The sequence below is a fragment of the Chenopodium album genome, chromosome 17, assembly GCF_948465745.1.
Source record: "Chenopodium album chromosome 17, dcCheAlbu1.1, whole genome shotgun sequence".
Taxonomy (NCBI): Eukaryota; Viridiplantae; Streptophyta; class Magnoliopsida; order Caryophyllales; family Amaranthaceae; genus Chenopodium; species Chenopodium album.
Window position 1 is genome coordinate 5188420 of NC_137850.1, and position 13366 is coordinate 5201785.

Genomic DNA, 13366 nt, shown 5'->3' on the forward strand with positions numbered 1-13366 from the left:
GCACGTCCATGCCACATTTGGGTCCCCTGGCCAAAACAGTAGCAATCTGGTTCTCTTCCTCTGGCTCTGCACGTCCGTGCCTACCTCAGCACGTCCATGCAGATTTGGCTGCACGTCCGTGCTAACCTCAGCACGTCCGTGCTGACCTGTAGCCGTGCCCGAATCTTGTTTTCTCCGTCTTTTTTATTTGGGGGTCTTTATAAATCGCCCTTTGAGCTCATTTTGATGGCAGCCAAGTTTTTAGTGCTTCCTCTTAGTTTGTAATTGTAGAAACACAAATATTCTCAAATCATTAGTTAGATTATAATTAATAGCTTGGAAATTTCATTCTCAATCATTGTAGAAGACAAGTTCCACCATTGTTATTCAAGTTCAAGCTTCTAGTAATATTTTTCTCACTCTTCTATTCCATTTTAATTGCTTTGATTGTTAATTATCTTGCTTAATTCTTGTATGCTTAGATTATTATTTAGCTTAATCTTTAGTTAAATCTTGTTCATGAGTTACTTGAAATCCTTAATTGCTTTAATCTCCATGGATTGTGAGTAGTCTAATTTTCTAGGGTTTGGGTAAAACCCTCAATGTAGTCACTAATTACTAGTTGCATGTGTTAATTTGGTAATTGTTGGGTGTTAATTAGTTGAGCCTAAGTGGTTTAATTGCTTAGTTCTTGTATATGGCCATTGCTAGAACTATTATCCAAGCTTTCTCAACGAAGGATCGAGAGATGAACTTGAGTTAGCTCCCTTATGCTTAATTGACTTGAAATGCCATGAGAATAGGAATTTCCAGTCAAGGGAATACTTTTTGTCATCGTGATTATGCTTTAACACTTGTTTTATGCTTTGTAACCACGAGAGTAGGTTGTATTCATGATTCAAGTAATCCCTCTAGCTTGAGAGAGTAGTTGGGTGCTTTAGATAACTTCCCCTATATTATCCCCTTAAATTATCATTGTTTGCTACATGCCATTTGTTTTGTGACGAAATTTAGTGGTATATCCCGAGCCCTAGAACTCTCTAATTATTGTTAATCACCCCTTAGTATTAGTTGATTGAACTAGTACATGTTACATAAAAACCAAACCAATTTCGACTTCATTTAGATTGTTTAAACGGTAGTATCTCGATGGTTGATTCAACGCCTCTCTTGGGTTCGACCCTTTATTACCCTTGCTATTAGCTAGTGAGACCAAGATAGGACTTTATCTTTGGTAGGCTCGACAACGGCCTATCAATTACCATATGTACAAGATCATCTCCCCCAAGCCAAATCAAGCAATGCCCTCATTGACTTGGGAGTGTAGCTAGGAGTAGCTACTCCTCATCCTCATCCTCGTCCATCCTCGAGTAGCCTCCGCTATGGCTAGAGCCGGCACCTCCATGGATCGAACCAACACCTCCATAACCCGAACCACCTGCAAATTAGTTGGGGTCCACATTCCCCCCAAGCCCACCAAAAGGAGCATCGACCCCATAACCATGGACCGAAGAATAGTCCACATAACTACCATAGGCACCAGGGGTCGAATATCCTCCTTGGGGGTATTGAAACCAATCGGGAACAAGAGCTTCGGGGGGAATAGCCCTTCGGCGGGCATAGTCATCATACATGGGGTATAAACCCCTCCCTAGGTTTCGCTCCACATGCCCAACCCGTCTATCTAGAGAACCTACTCTAGTGTCAAGGTTTCTCACTAAACCCTCTACTCTTCCTTGTCCCCTCTCAATCCTATCTAATTGGCTCCTAAAAGTCGAGAAGTCATATGGGGCATTAGGATCAATGTTATAATCAACGGAAGAGGTAGCGATGTCATGTGTGTAGGGTTGGGGCGGTGGTTGGAATGGAGGTTGTGGGTGGGGTGGTGTATGGTGAGCCGCTTGAGCCTCCCTTTGACCATCTAACTCGAATGTATAGAAAGGCTTACCCTTCTTAAACTTAGTCAAGGTGGGGTTAGGTAGCTTAAAGGCTTGGTCCCTCCTACCCGACTCTCGGGAATTATCCACCACGTCTCGCCACCCATGGGTTGGATCCAATTAAGGCTTCATAGGTAAGCAAGGTCCATAAGGGTAGAGCCTTCTACTTTCCTATGGTCGTTAGGGGTGAAACCTAGGTGTTTGACCGCAATGTGGGTAACCAACCCACCAAAATAAATAGGTGCCCTAGACCCACTGCCCTCGGCCGCATTGGCCACCCGTTGGAAGTGTTGGGCTATCCTATGAGGGATGTTCAATTTCTCGCCTCTAGGGATCACATAGGAGGCCAACAACTCTAGCTCATCCCTCCTTACATTGGCCGGTTCATGCCTCCCAAATATGGTGAGGCCAACAAACCGTTGCCAAAATTTTGGCACGGGATGTTGAATCCAAGTTCCCTTGGCATGTTGGAGGTTAGTTAAACCCTCCCCTGTGAGTTTTTGATAGACCACGACAATATGGTCTTGGGATGGTTCAATGGGTTTATCCGATTTTAACTCAAACAATTTACCAAATTCCTTCAAAGTCATTCTCACATCATTGTTAAGCAATCGGAATTGAACATGAGTAATAATAGCATTAGATTTAATCATATTAAATCTAGAAATAAATTCCACGGTCAAATAATCATATGTATCATAATGCATTTGAAAGAAACCACTCATGCCAATGCCCTTAAACAATTTTTCCACAGGTTTATCAATTCCTAATTTAGCTAGAATGGGATGATGAACAAAACGAGTAGAAATTACCTGCCTCGTAATGAGGTTGAGCATCCTATCCTTTTGTTCGGCGTAAGTGACCACCACCTCGCTCCACCCCGAAATTTGGAGTTCCGGGTCAACCATAGGTGGTTGTTGCTGCCTTGAACTCTCACCCCTTTGTGTTCCTGATCGCTTGAGAGCCATTGAAGGTGAATTGACAAACTTTGAAGCTTTCTCTCTCTTAGGGTTTTCAAAAATTATGAGAGAAAGTAGTGGAAAGTATATGGAGAATGTAGAGGAAGGTGAGAGGTTTAAGAATATGTAAAAATATTTGAATTTGGATGGAAGAATTTGAGGAGGTCTTGAAGAGAAGATGATTTTGGAGTGTTTGTTAATGGAGTTTAGAGAGAGAAAGAGTGTTTGAAGGAGGAGAAATAAGGAGGAAAATGAAAAGAAAAAAGGGAAAGGAGGGTTTGATAACCCGGGTAAAAGGCGCGCCCGATCGGGCTCAGGTCCGCCCGATTGGGCGAATTTTCAACATTCCTTTTCTCAGCTTGCGTGCCAGATCGGGCGCGAGAGGGGGGGTCGAACTTTGCTCGATTCCCTCGCTCGATCGGGCGAGCTTCGCCCGGGATTTCTTTTTTTTTGTGCACTCGATTTATCCGATTTCGCGCCCGATCGGGAGCATTCGCCCGATCGGGCAAAATTTCACTCGATTTCTCCTTCACTTGCGCGCCCGATAGGGCAGGGGTAGCCCGATCGGGAGATTTTTCGCTCGATTTTTGGCTCGCTTGGGCGCCCGATCGGGTAGGGGTAGCCCGATCGGGCGAGGATAAGGCTCGATCTGAACCTTACTCTCGCGTCCGATCGGGCGAGGTCTGCCCGATCGGGCCCCTGCCCAGTTCGGGACACTTAATCTTTTTTAACTTTTTCTCTTGAATACTCTTTACTTGTTCAAAACCTGTGCAAAAAGACACTTTGAAAAGGTAAAATTGCAATCTCCTCACCTCTCAAAATAAAATAAAAAATAAAAGAAAGAAAAAAGTTAGTCTAGAAAGCAAGAAATACGGGTTGCCTCCTGCAAAGCGCTGGTTTATCTAGGTCCTGCACGACCCTCTTACCACAATGTAACTCAAGGTGAACAAGAACCGGTTAGGTGAACTCATTCAACCGCACCAATCGTAGCCCCTTCATGGTATAGCTTAAGTCTTTGACCATTAACCTTGAACTCGTTACCTTGATCATCAAACAATTCAACAGAACCAAACTTATTAGCCCTTTTTACAGTAAAGGGACCCGACCACCTTGACTTCAACTTTCCTGGGAAAAGTTTAAGTTTAGAGTTGAACAACAACACCTTGTCACCCTCTTTGAACTCTCTTGGAAGGATAATCTTGTTGTGCCATCTCTTGGTTTTCTCCTTGTAGACTCGTGCACTATCATAGGCCATCAACCTAAACTCATTGAGTTGGTTAAGTTGAAGTAACCTCTTTTCTCCCGCTAGATTAGCATCCAAATTGAGCTCCTTAATAACCCAATATACCTTGTATTCTAATTTCACCGGAATATGACATGCTTTACCGTACACAAGTCTATAGGGGGTAGTACCTATTGGGGTCTTAAATGCAGTTCTGTATGCCCAAAGGGTGTCATCCAACTTATCTCTCCAATCTTTCCTTGATTTGGCTACCACCTTCTCTAATATGACCTTGATTTCCCTATTGGAAACTTCAACTTGGTCACTAGTTTGGGGATGATAGGCTAGACCTGTCCTATGGTATACACCATACTTCTTGAGAAGGGTGTCTAACTTCCGCTCATGAAAGTGAGATCCTCCATCACTGATTATAGCTCTAGGTACTCCAAATCGTGGAAAGATGGTCTTCTTGAAAAGTCTATGGACCACCTTGGCATCATTGGTAGGAGTGGCAATGGCCTCAACCCACTTGGATACATAGTCGACGGCGAAAAGTATATAACGATTCCCATTTGAAGAAGGGAACGGTCCCATGTAATCAACACCCCAAACATCTACTTCCAAAATCCCGGTTTGAGGCATCTCATGCCGTCGCAAAATGTTGCCATTCCTCTGGCAAGAGTCACAAGCCTGCAAAAAAGTGTTAGCATCCTTGAACATGGTGGGCCAATAGAAACCTGACTCATTAATCTTGGCCACCGTTTTCGTAGGGCCATGATGTCCACCATAAGGTGAAGTGTGGCAGCTAGTAAGAATGTCGTGGACTTCCCATTCGGGAACACACCTGCGAAATAATCCATCCTCATCATACCTGATACGTGACAAATGATCTGCCACAACGTTCTTTGCACCTTTTTTGTCTTTTATTTCAACATCAAAGTCCTGGAGTAAGAGAACTCAACGGAGTAGCCTAGGCTTTGATTCTGCCTTGGCTATCAGATACTTCAGAGCCGCATGGTCAGTAAAAACAATAACTTTAGAACCAACTAGATATGATCTAAATTTTTCTAGAGCATAAATCACAGCAATAAACTCCTTCTCCGTGGTGGCATAATTAACTTGGGTTTCGTCCAAAGTTTTACTTGCATAATAAATAGCATGACAAACCTTGTTCTTTCTCTATCCGAGCATGGCTCCTAGTGCAAAGTCACTTGCATCACACATAATCTCGAAAGGAAGATTCTAATCGGGTGCACATATGATGGGTGCCGATATCAAAGCCTGTTTTATCTTGTTAAAAGCCTCAAGACACTCGTCAGTAAAAACAAAAGGGGCATCCTTGAGTAAGAGCTGAGTTAGTGGTTTAGCAATTTTAGAAAAATCTTTGATAAAGCGACGATAAAACCCTGCATGACCTAAGAAACTTCTAACTCCCTTAACATTAACTGGAGGAGGTAATTGCTCAATCACAGAAACCTTAGCTTTATCTACCTGTATACCCTTATCAGATACAATATGACCAAAAACTACTCCCTCTGTCACCATAAAGTGACATTTCTCTCAATTTAAAACCAAATTGCATTCTTCACATCTTTTCAAAATTTTAGCGAGATTTGCTAAGCATGCATCAAATGAAGAACCATACACACTAAAATCATCCATAAAGATTTCCATAATAGACTCTATGAAATCAGAAAAAATGCTCATCATGCAACGTTGAAAGGTAGCGGGGGCATTACATAAACCAAAGGGCATCCTACGATATGCAAAACTACCATAAGGGCATGTAAATGTGGTCTTTTCTTGATCTTCAGGGTGAATCAGAATTTGAAAAAATCCCGAATACCCATCTAAATAGCAAAAGAATTTATAATTAGCTAACCTTTCAAGCATTTGATCAATAAAGGGAAGGGGGAAGTGGTCCTTTTTAGTGGCGATATTTAGTCTACGATAATCAATGCACATACGCCACCCTGTAACAGTTCTAGTGGGAATTAATTCATTTTTCTCATTTGTAATCACAGTCATCCCACCCTTTTTAGGAACCACCTGTACAGGACTTACCCACTTAGAGTCAAAAATAGGATAGATAATACCTGCATCAAGTAATTTCATCACCTCTTTCTTAACTACTTCCTGCATATTAGGATTCAACCTCCTCTGGGGTTGAATGCAGGGCTTATAATTGTCCTCTAGATGTATCCTGTGCATACAAAAATCAGGGCTAATACCCTTGAGATCATCAATACTGTACCCTATTACCCTTTTGTGGGTTCTAAGAACCTCTAGAAGTTGGGAAGTTTGAGGGTCATCAAGTGCAGTACTAATGATCACAGGGTACAATTCCTGCTCATCAAGAAAAACATATTTTAAATGAGAAGGGAGAGGTTTTAGTTCAGGTTTCTTCACCTCTGCAGGTTTTGATTCCTGAACCAATTTTTCTACCTTCTTACTCTCTTTAGGATCGAGTTCTTCTATGGCAAGAGCTTCCTCAATGGCATCCACCTCTTTGCTCCAAATACTCGCATCACCTGCAGACAGTAATAACAGTAAGGGTATCCTTCCCTGAAGTTGTACCCTGCAATGTAGTATCAGAAATGTTAGTTTTACCCTGGAGCCCTGCAGGAACATCAGGTATAACGGAATCAGGATTAGCATTTTTAATTAAATCAGATTCATCCTCTTTGGGCATAGGGGGACCATCGTAGTGTGAACCGCTTCTCAGGGTAATTGCATTTGCATGATCCGTAGGTGGTATTCCTTGCGATGGTAGAACACCCTGCTGGCGAGTTTGTAGAGTAGAAGATAATTGGGCAATTTGGGTATCCATGACTTTATTATGGGCTATAATTGAGTCAATCTGTGTATCTCTACTCTCCATATGCTTTTGTATATTAGTTAACATCGCTCTAATTTCTAACAATACAGGGTCAGAAGATGGAGTAGGGGTTTGTGCTGGGGCTTTTTGGTTAGAGTGGGGATGGTAATATTTCTGTTGTGAAGGGGGTGCTTGTTGTGGTTGTTGTGGAGGTGAAGGATTTTGAACATTGGTACTCCGATAGGATAGGTATGGATGGTTCCGGAGGCCAGGATTATAGGTGTTGGAGTATGGGTTATTTTGCCTATAGGTTTGGAAGACATTAACCTGCTCTATAGAACTCCTGCAATCTTGCTCTTAATGTCCTACAATACCACAATTTTCACAAAAAGCTTCATTAGAATTATTAGAAACAGAAAAAACATTAGCAACAGAAGTAGGAATATCAGTACTAAGACAATCTAGTTTCTGGCAAATAGATGTAAGTTAGGCTTGCAAAAAGGATACTGAATCAACGTGGTGTTTGCCTTTATTCGCAAAGCCTCTAGAATTCCCATATTGGGAATTATGTATTGCCATATCTTCAATAACTTGACCTACATCATCGACATTAAGATTCATAAATCTACCACTAGCCACGAAGTCTAGAATCGTCCTGGATGTATTTCCTAATCCGTTGTAAAAGGCTTGAATCAACTGCCACTGTGCCAGATTATGATGGGGACACTCCCTCTGCAGATCTTTGAATCTCTCCCAAGCTTCATATAGCGCTTCATCTGGCTCTTGGGAAAAATTCTGAATTGCACTTCTAGAGCTGTTTTCTCTACAGGGTAATATTTGTTATAAAAAAATTCAAAGCAAGAGTTTCCCAGTCAGTAATACCTAGTGCAGTTCTATTCAAACCATTAAACCACAATTTAGCTTTTTCACATAATGAAAAGGGAAAAAGAATCTCCCTGATCTGGTCCTGCGTAACCCCATTCTGCCTAATAGTATTGCAGTACTGACAGAAATCTGCAATGTGAAGATTTGGGTCTTCACCCTTGGCTCCACTAAACTGCTTCCTTTCTATCATGGTTATGAATTGGGGCTTGATCTCGAACTGGACTCCCTCGAGATCTGGAGTAGGCGAAAGGTGTGGAAAATCCGCCATGGACGGTTGCGAGTAATCGCTGAGCTTCTTAGGTGCTGTCATCTCTAATTCTGAATCTGAAGGAATTTCTGAATCACTAAAATCAGTTGGCGGATTGTTAGGAATATCGTTACTCTCAGAACCTGCCAGGATTTGTCTGTAGAGATTCTTTTGTCTATGGAAAGAGCACTCGATCTCAGGATTGAATGGAATATAACCTGATCTGGAACCCCTGGGCATAAACAAAGAACTAAAAACACAAATATGAGAATTGCCTCAAAGAACTAACGTTCTCTGAGACAAGAGAAAATAATCTAGACTACAAAGAACAATCAGAAATAAAAATTAAAACCGTTTCCCCGGCAACGGTGCCAAATTTTGACAGGCTAAAGTCGTAGTCACCCAATCAAAAATAATACCTAAATCCACTAACTATGCAGATAGGGAAGAAAGATCGAACCACAGGGAAACGAGTTAATTTATTCCTAATTAATCAATATAATCTAAATGATCAAGTAACCAATTTGTTATTATAAAGGGAACTAAACTACTAAGAGTATAAGTGGGAAGGAATAAAAGTAGGAGGAAAATCAATGAAATAAAAGCCTAGGGCATAGGTTCACCAATAAACAATATTCCAGGGGAAAACATAACAATCAATCATCAATGCATCAATTAATCAGATCATAAAGGGCTTTCACTACGTATTACAATCACAGAGTTAATTTACCGGTATTAAATCTCATCTCTCGAATCTCGACTTAACCATTTATAAATTAGTCCGCCTATTGAAACTAAGCCTAAACATCAATTCTCATCTCTCGAATCTCGAATCAATATTGCTAAACTCATACAATTAAACCAGACCTAATCTAATTGCATAGCATTAAATCAATCAATAGGAAATTAATCAAGCACTGATAACCAACAATAATAATTTACCCCTTCATATTATTTATGGATCCCCATAAACCCTGGAAAGAAAACTACTCAGACATAATTGAACATAAACTAAACAAAGCAAATAAAGGAAACATGATGAAAAAAATAAAGTAAAATAAATGAGATTAAAGTAGAAGAAATCGTTACCAAAGTAATCGGAATTAAGGAGTTGAATTAAGAACAAAAATGGGGAACAATGTTGTAGAGGGAGAAACTAATCTAAAGCTAAGTAGAGAGAGAAAGTCTAAGAGAAGAGATCCTAAGACAAAGCATTAAAAATCGTATTTTATACCATAACCCGAAATTACTCCTAATTAGAAACTAAGTAATCGTCGAAGAAGCCTCCCAGAAACACGCGCCCGATCGGGCGTAGGGCCGCCCGATCGGGCCCACCTTTTCTCTTCGCCCTCTTGTTCTGGGCATCCGCCCGATCGGGCCCGACTATATGCTGGACTTGGATTGGGCTCCATTCTTGGCCCAATTCGAATCTCCACTTCGGGTCTTGAATACTCGGTGTCCAAAAGCAATTGGTCATGCCTTCAAATGCTCGTAGTTGTACCGCAATAATCCCGAGAAAAAAGCTCCAAAGATGCAATTCCCTACAAAACTCAACCGAAACTACGAAAACACTAGAAAACACCAATTAGTAATAAAAGTGGCTCTAACGAGCCAAAAACACTACTAATTACGACCAAGGGACGGGGTTAAAACACCATATAAAGTAGACATATCACCCCCCTTCCCACTTTCCCAGCCCCTCTCCCCACCCCCTTTCACCGGCATCCACCACCCCCACCAAGACCATCCACCTGAAACCAAAAAAATTAAAACCCCCCCTTTCACCGAGAACCACCACCTTGATTTCGGGCTCCTCCCTTCCCCGTTCTCGATTTCAGCCCCCACCTCTCTCTTCCCCGTAGCAGATTCAATCCCCCCTCCCTTCATCATCCCCAATTTCGAGCCCTTCCCCTTTACACAACCAACATTTTCGACTGGTTATGGTTTCATGGAAAGAGATAGGTGGTAGGGGCCGGAATTTGGGAAGGGAAAGGGAGGGAGTATCGAAAATGGAGAAGGGATGGGTAAGGGAATCGAAAATGGGGAAGGGAATGGGGCACCAGAAATGGATAAGGGAAGGGGAAGAGGCTGAAAAGGGTAACGGTAAAGAGAAGGGAGGCTAGAAACGACGACGGGAAAGCGGTGTTGGGTTGTTTAAGGGTGGGGGAATGGGTGGAGGGGTGTCTTTAGGGGAGGTCGATCGGCGGTAAGGATGGGGAGGGGGAGGGGCGGCGTGCGAGGGTGGATAGGGGGTGGGGGCTAGCAGGGAGAGGCTGACAGGGGGCTATGTGGTGGGGTTTTTTTTTTAATTTTAACTTTGTTTTTTAATTACTTAGGGTTTTTTTAAAAAAAAATTAAATAAAAAAAATTGACCAATGACATTGTGACATGTGTCACGGGTAACCTGTAAAACAGGTTACCAACCGGTTTTTTTTCATTTTTGGAAAATACATGTGAAAGGTGGTGTTATTCTAGAATAATCAAAAGGTGGTGATATTATTGGAAGACCGCCCTAAGGTGGTGTTATTTTTGACAAATTTTCCTACTTATAATTCAAGTCGTGTACTACTATTAACTTACAGGTTAATGCTCTATATAAAATGGCATGCATATTCATCTCTCCTTTTTTTTTAGACTAAGTTTCAAATTTCGTCCATGTATATGTGTATTATAATTAATCTTAACTTAGTATCATTGTCATAGATTAATATCCTTATAAGTTGATAATATTATAAAGCATACTATATACATTATGTTGATTAATGTGTGATTAAATTCAATTATAGTATTATATATGTACTTACTTGAAGTTAGATTATTGGAATGAATGTAAAATGTATGATGTGTGGACCTGAAGTTCCTTATATTTATAAAGAGTATTCACTCACATAGACTTAAAGTTCCTAGCTTGAACTTATATATAAAGGGCTCAAAACCCTTAAGAATAATACAAAGAAATGTGCATGATCTACAAAGCTAAAGCATGTTGCTTAGATATCCACTACATACTAACGTGATTCTATAAACACAATGTCATTAAATAATACTATACAAAAGTTTAGAATAGTTGACATAATGTCTTTTAATTTGGTGGTTATAATAGATACCATACTTTGGGTGAGTATTATTGATTCATAGATAACTAGATTCTTATACCCGAAAATGAATGAGAAATAATTGTATGATTGAGATGATATATGCATGTTTTCGTGATGAATATAATTCATGCAAAAGTTATACGATCTACGTATTAAACATGATTGCACAAATATATATTTGAGCAAGAGATGGATGACATTGTGGAAAACTTACTTGTAAAATATATTTATTATGCTCATACTTATAAGAAGTTAATATAATTAGGCAAGAGTTACAAGTAAGAACAAGTTTGTAAGAATGACTTTATTATGCTTGATATATGTATTGCTAAAAGAATTTATGCCTTGTGGATGAGATTTAAATGTTGTTGGATTCATTTCATGTCCTACGTGCAAGGATTAGGGGGAAACTGTATTAATTATTCCATTATTTTATCCTTCCACATAAATAATAAAATATATGGTCAGTTTGGTACATACATTAACTTAAATATTCACGATTTACTTAATAGAAGTGGCCACATGTTAATTAAATATTTTGAAATGATACCATCCAAAGATGGATATAAATAAATGTCATTGATCATATACTAAGTGTAAATGCTCCAATTAAAATTGATGTCCCAGAAGGACAACACCAATTGCTGATGAACCTATAGCGTGCCTGAAGTGTGATGGATCAATAGAATCTAAAGATAGTTATCTTCGAAAAGGAAAGTAGCCAGTATTAACAATAACGAATTTGAGGAAGTGATAAACTACATTACATTTATAAAAGAAATAACTTTTAGTAAAATTCTTATGTTCCACGATTATATAAAAGACTCCATAAGAGTATGAAATATCTAACAAGATTAACATGTATCAAGTTTATAGTTTAAACTCCAGTAGAGTATGAGTAATTATTGGATAAAATATTAATTGATTGTCTTGCCAATTGTATAAAGAAACACAAGTTGGTGTTATAATATCACATCATATTCATGGCCATGCATAAATTAAGTTTAATAAAGTGATCACTAGTGTTGGAAAACCGACCAGAGTTCAAATTCAGAGAAGTGATTGGATGTGATAATTAAATTAGGCCATCCGGGTTTAATAAATACCCATTATGGAAACCTGAATTTTCATTTGACAATGTGTTGACACTCTCTCAATTAGATATATGAAATGAATTGAATGGCAAGACATAACATTGGGATTGAGCTATATTTGGATTGTTATTCATAATAATTTATATTGGTGAAAATTTCAAGAGTTAATAGGTTTTGATTTCTAATATAAAGGAGTAATGGGTGACCAGAAATTCACCAAAATAACTTATATATTATTGTCAACTATTAGGTGATCAAAAGCTCACCAAATACACTATTTAAGTCTTTAAAGATCCAGAAGATCACCACCTAGTAGAATTACAAGCAAGTGATTTATGCTTGTCTAACAATTCTTTTGATTGGGGCTATTATATGTCAGCACATAAGAAATTGGAAAAGAAGGGAAAAATGTACAACTGCACAACACATGTCTCCCCATTGACATTATTTTCCAGAAGATATTATGAAAAGGGTAATATTAAATACACATGTAATGTAAAGTTAATGAAGAAATGATTCTTCATTGAAGTTGTTCTCCAGAAGGAAACTTGTTTAATACAAATCTTCTAAGAAATAAATTTTTATTGTGATCCTTCTAATGAAGTGAATTTTATTAATGCAAATTTGTCTACTAAGTTGGTATATAATAAGACACCCCTATAAATGAGATATTTTATCAACTTAGGGGGAGAAGAACGAATTAGCAAAAGTTGGAAAAAAATTAAATAAATAATTAATTATTATGATCCCTATAATGGTAGTTTGAAAAGTTATATGTCAACTTTTGTATATACTACTATATTATCAAGATATGTTGCACATTTATTATTTGATTTGTATTCAGCTATGACTCATGTTGCATAACGTTGAAGATACATTTTGGTCATATTAATTATGTGTATACATTGAGATAAAATCTTGCCAATTGTAATTGAATCACTATACTTGAAGTGTAGGTTGTATATGATCGGTTCCAAAATAAAGATATGTCTAATAGATATGATATTTGGCAAGATGGTGCAGTTAACACTAATAGTGTAATAGTATATAAATACCATAGTGAATGAAATACTCTAAAGGTGGTATAGATATCTGAATTATTATAATAGATGGCCTATGATGTAAGA

The 13366-nt window shown here is 39.0% G+C and overlaps 1 non-coding gene across 1 annotated transcript; it reads left to right on the forward strand.

The window, feature by feature from the left end:
* The first annotated feature begins 7624 nt into the window (after positions 1-7624).
* Positions 7625-7731, forward strand: LOC145590262 (small nucleolar RNA R71). The gene has a single exon (XR_014101900.1). It is a non-coding gene; the product is annotated as a small nucleolar RNA R71 (small nucleolar RNA).
* Positions 7732-13366: the final 5635 nt, after the last annotated feature.